The sequence below is a fragment of the Pagrus major genome, chromosome 13 (genome assembly GCF_040436345.1).
Source record: "Pagrus major chromosome 13, Pma_NU_1.0".
In the NCBI taxonomy this organism is placed as follows: Eukaryota; Metazoa; Chordata; class Actinopteri; order Spariformes; family Sparidae; genus Pagrus; species Pagrus major.
The window spans coordinates 14,219,795-14,228,208 of NC_133227.1; positions in this window are offsets into that span (position 1 = coordinate 14,219,795).

Sequence of the window (8,414 nt, forward strand, 5' to 3'; positions counted from 1 at the left end):
CAAGCTATCTTATGCTAGCCACAGCTAATATATGTGAAGTGCACAGTCATTTAACCACAATCTTCAGTCAGTTCTCTTACATTCAACAGACAATTAATAAGCTGATGATTGTTTTATAGGAAGCACAGAGGTTTTACTTTTAACCTGATATTTCTCTCAAGATGAATCCCCCATTCGTAGTTTAAGTCATAAATTATTAAGTGTTAATTAGAATTTTTCTTGTAGTTTTAGTGCTGTTTAAGTGTAATGTGACACTGCTGCTAAAAGACAGAGAAACACTTACATACAAAGTAGAAAATTGCTTTTTTTAAAAATAAAATATTTAAGGGAAAATCAGTGAGCTGAGCAGGTTTAATGGAAACAAAAATATCAATATTTACAAACACATGTGGCAGAAAACAGTCGTGTCATGTTTGTGATGCAGGGACTGTAAATAATTGTGAAGGAGGCTTCTCTAGTTTAGCTGAAGCTTTATTGAAAACATGTAGGTATAAACAGTGGTGGATTTAGCAATTTGGGGCCCAAGGCGAATTAACTAGGGGGCCCTCCACATCCGTTCTTTTAAAGTTTTTGCCGAATGCTTACACACATGTAGCAGACTTTGGCTCACTGTGTCATAACTTAACACACAGGCTGAGTAAGACACAGCACATGAAGATAAACTCCTAACTTATACGGCAAAATGAAACTCTTGAAACAAAACCTAACAATCCCATTTCAAAACTGTTTTTAGCATCAAAACGTTAAACACATGCACCTTTGAATTACTTTTTCCTGGCAGCAACAACACACAGATGTGCTTTATGCAAAACACAGCTGTATTCAGTACTTTGGATGTTATTTGACTTTAAAATATAGATTTTTTTTTTTGTGAAAGATTGATCCACTACAGTTGATCTAGACACATGAAAACAAAATGGAAACGCTTCAGAATTTATTTTTTTTTTTCAGGTTTTTGCAAAAGTAAAAAAAAAAAGGGGGGGGGTTTACTTGCACATAGTCATGACGGAGGTCTTTGACTCTCGCACTGTTCCTCTCGAATGGAACTCTATACAGCTGCTTCAGTGAAATGTTGTGCTTTTTAAGGATGCGGGAGAGTGTAAATATGCTGACAGTGTTGATGTCAGCGAAGGTTATTTGATCTGCAATGATCTGCTCTCTCAAGTCACGAAGCCGGATTTCGTTATTTGCCAAAACAATGTTAACTATGGCCACCTCCTGTTCATCACTGAACATAATCTGCCTTCCACCCTGTGCAGGTCGTCTGGCAGTTCTGTAGAAAATGAAACATCATACATTTTGTACTTTAGACCCATAGACCTACAGTAATACAGCAATGTATTGTACTGTGCATTTGAACAATGTGCAATACTGTAATTTCTTTGGTACAGTTTAGTGTGGAAACTTCAAAACATACCTGTTTTCCAGTCTGAAAGTTCTAATAATTGAGGCAACTGAGTAGCGACTTAGCTTTGGCTGGACTCTCTGCCCAGCCTCCCTCATTGTAAGGCCATGATTTATTACATGGTCCACCAAAGTGGCCCTCATGTCATCAGATATTTGTCTCCCTCTGTTGCCTGCTCCCCTTCTTCGTCCTCTTCCTCGTCCTGCTACTGCTCTTACTCTCCCTCCTCCTCTTTCTGCCTCCATGTTTCCAAGGTTGGCACAAAGGAGCTGAGCTCACATCAGGTGTATTTGTAGTACTATGGCTTAGACTGATTTGTCTACAATTAGATTTTAAATGTTTTCATGTGTGAGTCTGTGTGCTTTTCCAATTTTAGTTGTGTTTTGTATTTTAAATAGATGTGTTTTCCCAATAATTGCATGAGATTTCCTTTTTGAACAATGTGTCTTATGTAAAAAACAGTGTGTAGTGTTTTGCAAGAAGTGTGTTGGAGAATTTCAAACACAGTGCAAAGCATATATTGTGTTTGCAGGGTTGGTGCTTTTGTTTAGGGCATGGTCACCAAAGTTAGAGGTTGTGATGCTTTGGGCATAGCAACAACTTTTAGTGTTTAAGCATTAGGCAAAATTGGAGTCACTCAACACACACACACGCACACGCACACATGCACGCATGCACACATGCACGTACACACTCACACGTGCGCGCGCACACACACACAAACACACGCACACACACACAAACAAAAATACTTCCTCCTTTATAGATAAATTAAGATCTTTAGTTCTTCTTAGTGTACAAATAAGTCAAGATATTTAATTTCTTAGTTTATAGGTAAGTTACACACACACACACACACACACACACACACACACAAACCTTTCCTTCCAACTTTAAGCTAAAAAAATAGATAAGATTATAGATAAGTTGAGATGATTAATTTCTCTTTTGTTTATAGATAAGTTTGACGTCTTCAAGTTATTCTTAAATTGTAGATAGGTTCTTTAATTAATGTTCAGTATGTAGATAAGCTTTAAGTCCATCATTTCTTATTGGCATGTACATATGTTATGTGAGCTTTTAAAATATTTGATACTTTCTCCACTTCTTTGAAAGACTTCAAAAAAAGTAGTGATGGTAAGTAATGGTAAGTATTCACACTCACTCACTTCCCAACTCTGTCCATCAAACTTTTATTTCCTCCAAAGATTTCTTAAAAATAAAAACCAAAAACATTTACAAAAGAACCTTTAAAGGAAATAAAACATCAATAAATTTCCTTTTACTAATGTGAACAAGAAATTGTCTGGGTTAGTATCAAGTTTTTATACATTTAAAATCTAATTTTAATTAAAAAATAATTCTGTGTAATGAGGCCAAACTAGAATGACTTTAAAGACAGAGGTAATGGTCTTTAGGAGGGTCTACTGACAGTGTCCCATTCAAGCTGGTTTTTCCTACAGTTCTTATGTCAGTAATAGTGACTGTGATAAATATCTGAAGTGTTTCCTCATGTTCCTTTTAGAGGTAATATATTAACAGAGAGAGTTAAACATGTAATAGAAGCTGCTGCTTGAGAGCATGTAACACTGACTTCAGCCACTGGAGGTCAGGAGTTCACAGTTTGAAAGGAAAAAATGATTATGAATAAAGCATCATAATGATAAGACATAATATTGTCATGTGAACAATGAAACTTGTCAGAGGGTAAGGGTTAGGGTGTGTTAGACCCTCCTAAAGACCTTTACTTCTGTTATAAAGAGTTCAACAGAGAAACTTGTTATAAAACAACAACATCAGCAGCAGTTGTGTCAGAATCAGAAGGGATACAATTATCTCAAGCTCAAAGATGTGTTTGTATGGACTAAATCAGTTTTATCAACAAAAATGATTCAGTTTTCTCTTTATTTCTAACTTTTGACTCAACCAGCGCTCAAACATTATTCAGTCAAATCATTTTGATCAGGAAAAACAGGTGTACAGGTCAGTTTGAATGATTTAACAATCCTTCAGAATTATTCAAAATAACCTATATTTCAGTTGTATCTCAGTATATTAACTGGTGTGTAATTGAATATGTAGACTGTTGAACTACTGGAAACAGCAACTTCTGGAAAATTCAGAATGTTCGACATTGAGACTTTTTAAAACAAGTTGTCACGTCTTCTGGATGCAGTCTGATGAGGTTTATGATCTTCTGCTTTGTACTGTTTCCTGTTTTTCAGGCACATTCGTGATGAAAGGCTCATCATCCACTGGCATCGGGAAAGGAGTCAATCATCAAATTTAAGCGTATTTATCACGTATTTAGTTAATAGACACAGCTTCCCCAGACCAATATGGCCGCCATGTTGAAGCATCACTCCAATGAACAGCAGTAACACTGCAGCAAGCACAGCCTATTTCATGTTCATTGACTATGACTATGTGAGCTGACAGTTATTATAACTAGATGAAGTTTCAAGTGTAAATTCCACATTTTTAGTTAAAAAGCTGTTTCACATCTCAGCCTGCAGTCAATGGTGAGTCCTTCTGTGACTCTCATTTTATACTAAACAAGTAAATGGAAGTGATGATTCAACAGCTGAACTTTCTAAAGAGAAACTCAACAGGTACAACAGATGCAATGATGGTGTTACTGTAAAGCACTTTGTTTAGAGATAGAGGCACTCATTGACATGGAGGTTACAGTTCAGCTTGATGCTCCTCTAGGACTTTGACTAATGTCTTTAATTTTTCCAGTTCTTGTTCAGTGTCCTCTATTACTTCATCTGTCTCCTCATTTTGCTCATTGTTCTTCTCCATTAAACCATCGATGTTCTCCAGGAATCCCTCCAGTGGTGGAAAGTCAGGTGATGTCTTCTTTACTGATGCTATCATTGGATCTATCATACTCATATAATTACTCATGAGCTCTGACAGGTTGGCTCTTTTTGCCTAATGGAGAAAAAAACAACCATTTACATCATGCCACAGTTTGCTGTGTTGTTACATAATGTTGTGTCCATCACTAAACTTACTCCCACAAAGGAACATGTTGACCTGACTGACTCACCTTCAAACTGCCCAGTTTTTGTTGTTTTTAACCTGCAACTTATTATGTTTAAATATTTAAAGGTCTAGAGTATAAACTATATTATACTGAGTTTTTTATCTTACATGCTCGGTGAGTGGAAGGAGAGCTTCTGTGCAGAGATGAAGGAAAAACGGATAAATTACATACAAAGCTCCTGTCATGATCTGTCAGATTCTGTGGTGGATATTTTGTGCTTGGTGTTTGTTTCTTTTTTCTGTTGTGCTTGCAGAGGTACACTGAGAGGCTGGGCGGAGCTGTCCACTTACCGGAGCTGCTGACACACCTGCGGCAGGTTGGCAATCAGCGCTTGCTGATAAGCCCTGCTCTCCACACTACCTGCTGCCAGATGATTTCGTCAGTTGACGACTTCTAGTATTTTTGTGTTTCTCTCCTGGAGATCTAACATTTCTTGTGTTTTCTCTGCATCCAGTATTCAAAGGCACTCCAACTACCAGTGTTTCCAGCTCCAGCCGTCCAGCTCTCTGCACCTCTGCAGCTAACAGCCTTACCCTGTGCTCACCAGAGTCTCAACTCGCCACGCTACCACCAGCTACCTCACCTCCACCTTCACACTACCAGATGGGGACTCCGCCTGGGACTCTCCACACCTTTGCCTGGAAATCCCTTGTGAAGTCAATACATTATCTTGTACCCTACTTCATGCCTCATTGTCCACTTTTGGGTCTACACGCCACAAACCAATTTTCTACTTTGGTTCTGCTACTGCTTCAGCAGTGTAGTGCAATGCATTATAGATTAATCCATTTCAGGCAAGTATTTTCCAGTATATTCAGCAGTTTTTCCCAAATCACTTCAGCTGTCAGCATTCACACTGAATTTTTGCAGGAAATATTTCATTTTTCTAGTTAATTATTTATTATGTGATGAAAGTTTCTCACTATACACATGTTCACATTCCATAGATAAGCTGCAATTGTAAACTAATGACAAATAACATTTGTTCATTATATATATGACAATTTGTTGAATTTGATTAAATGTTATTGATGAGGCAGATTTAAAGGACGCATTACCATTCCTTTTGGAACATTCAGTATTAAATATTTTACATTTTAACAACGCTGTATTTCTTATGCTGTATTACACTAAGCTTGCCCACATACATGTTTACTTCAACATACAAGTTTTCAACACATGACATTGTTATGATGTAATGATATTTAGCACCTACATTACATCCGACAAATTGTTACTGACCTGGAATTTGTTTTACACAAAATGGCAGTTTCTCCATGTTTAACTTCTCAAAGGCCACTGAACTGTGCAAGTTAGCACAGAGCTAGTTATGTATTTTTCTTCTGAGTGCTACACAGCTGTAATATAACTCCTTTACTAAGCAAGTTTCACTGAAACAAATTTGGGTCTGTTGCAGGAACGCATTGCTGCACCTTCCTTCCGGTCAGTGTGATTCCTGCTGGCCAACATTTCTGGGATCAGTTGCATCTCCAGAATCTGCTGTGCACCACCTTGGCTGAGAGACCAACCATGTAGCCTAATAATTACCTTAGTTTTGGCCTATAACCTCTAACTTTTTTTATTAGATTATCTTTATTGAGCAACTTGTACAATCACAAGCTTATAGCAGAACATGGTTCTTTTAGAATGTTGCAATTACTGAAGACTAAATTTTATATAACTTTATTTGTATAACACTTTTTAAAACACACAGTTACAAAGTGCTTCACGTGTAGGGTAAAGTGCAAATCCCAGTGTACAAACAGACATACATGTTAACATGCAATCACACATAACAGCATACGTTCATGCACATATACAATATGATGCACAGACAGGATTTTAAAAAGTGCTATAGAAGCACTTGGACACCTATAGAAGTGAGTTTTTAGCAGCAGTTTAAAATAGACCACAGATTTGGAAGATCTGATGGACTGTTCCAAAGTTCAGGTGCTGCCACCGCAAAAGCATGGTCACCTCTGATTTGATAATCGAGAACAGATAAAAGGCTCTGATCAGATGATCAGAACGGATGTATGTATGTAATTATTGAAATTTTACATGTCTATGTGATTTTTTTTTTTAGAAGTATTTGTTAACAGCATAGGTGCTGCATTCTGGACCAATTGAAGACATGCTAAAGAGGACCGACTGATGCCTGTGAAGAGGGAGTTACAGCAGTCCAAACGAGAAAAGATTAATTAGGTGTATACAGAAAGTTCCATGTGTTTGGTTGTCAGTACAAGTTTGATTTTTGCAATATTTCTCAACTGAAAGAAGCAGGACTGAATAAAGGGTGGTAAGATTGCGAAGGTTATTTGGTGTAAACGAGTACAGCTGCGTGTCATCAGCATAGCAATGGTAAGATATCGCAGTCGGAGTGAAGCAGATTGACCAGAGGTAGCATATATAAAGAAAACAAAACTGGACCCAGAATTGACCCTTGAGGGACTGACAATTGGACACATGACATCCTTTTCTTAGAGTGTAGTCATCTCATGACGTAACATGGAGGAGAGTAAAGGTAGAAAACTCCTAAAGCGTCGCACTCAGGGATCGACGCATCTCGACTGGCAGGACGGTGGCGAGCGGAGCAAGCTACTGCTAGCGTGAGTTGTTCAAAAACCTTCTTTTTAGTAAACTCTGTGTACACACATGTTCATGTGTAGAGAGCAAAGTTTCATGTTGTGTCGAGTCTTCTTAGTGTTTTAAAAATAACGATTTTGATGCTACTGTAATGTTGCCCCTAGCACGCCATTGAAAATGATTTTGACCCGAAAACGAAAATACGGTAAATCTTAAAAGTGGCTTTTTCATCGTAATTATGCTTTTACACAAAGGTTTGACTTGGGTTCCTTCACAAAAAAAGCCTAGGTTGCATTTTGGCGCGAGTTTCACTTTAAAGGGGAACTATGTCGTTCTGGAGAAGAAATTCAAGTCGGTATTTAATATATGCAATATTAATGAGGTAATAATATAAACTCAGAAATATCATGTGTAGCATGTATATATTTTGCTTACATGTAATTTTGAATATAGCATTAGGTTGTTTTAGTTGCTGTACACAGAATGTAGCTGTAGCTAGTAGCTGTGATTCACCAGCTACTAGTAGCATTTGATGCACTGAACGGTATCCGCATCCTTCACACAGACTTGAAATCTGCTCTTTACATGCTATGCGGGGTAGAGGTGAAGTCTGAACAAGTGAGTCTTGAGTCTTTTGTGGAAGATGACGAGTGACTCTGCTGTCCTGACATTGGTCGGGAGTTCGTTCCACCACTGGGGTACCAGAGCAGAGAAGAGTCGCGACTTCGCTGAGGTAGATGGGTGCAGTTCCGTTGACGGCCTTGAAGGCCAGTACCATCGTATTGAATTGGATTTGGGCTGCAACAGGAAGCCAGTGGAGGTCACGGAGGAGGTGGGTCACATGGGAGAATTTAGGTAAATTGAAAACAAGGCGCGCTGCAGTGTTCTGGATACGCTGCAATGGTTTAGTCACAGATGCTGGGAGTCCAGCCAAGAGCGAGTTGCAGTAGTCCAGGCGGGAGATGACCAGCGCTTGGACCAGGAGTTGTGTTGTGTCCTTTGTGAGGAAAGACCGGATCCTTCAGATGTTGTAGAGGGCAAATCTGCAGGATCGGGCCACAGCAGTAGTGTTGGGGGTGCAGGATAATCGAGTCGTCGATGAAGGCGATACTGTGACGTCCTCGACAGTGACTGAAAAGTCCATGTGAGGGCAGTCTTTCCTCGGGATGAAGAGAAGTTCAGTTTTATGAAGGTTGAGCTTGAGGTGGTGCGCAGTTGTCCAAGTGGAGATTTCTGCCAGACATTCCAAGATGCACGTTGCAACGTGGGTGTCGGAGGATGGGGGAAAAGAAAGGAACAGTTGGGTGTCAGCTGCATAACAGTGGTAAGAGAATCCATTTGATGTGACTGCAGAGCCTAGTGATCTAGTGT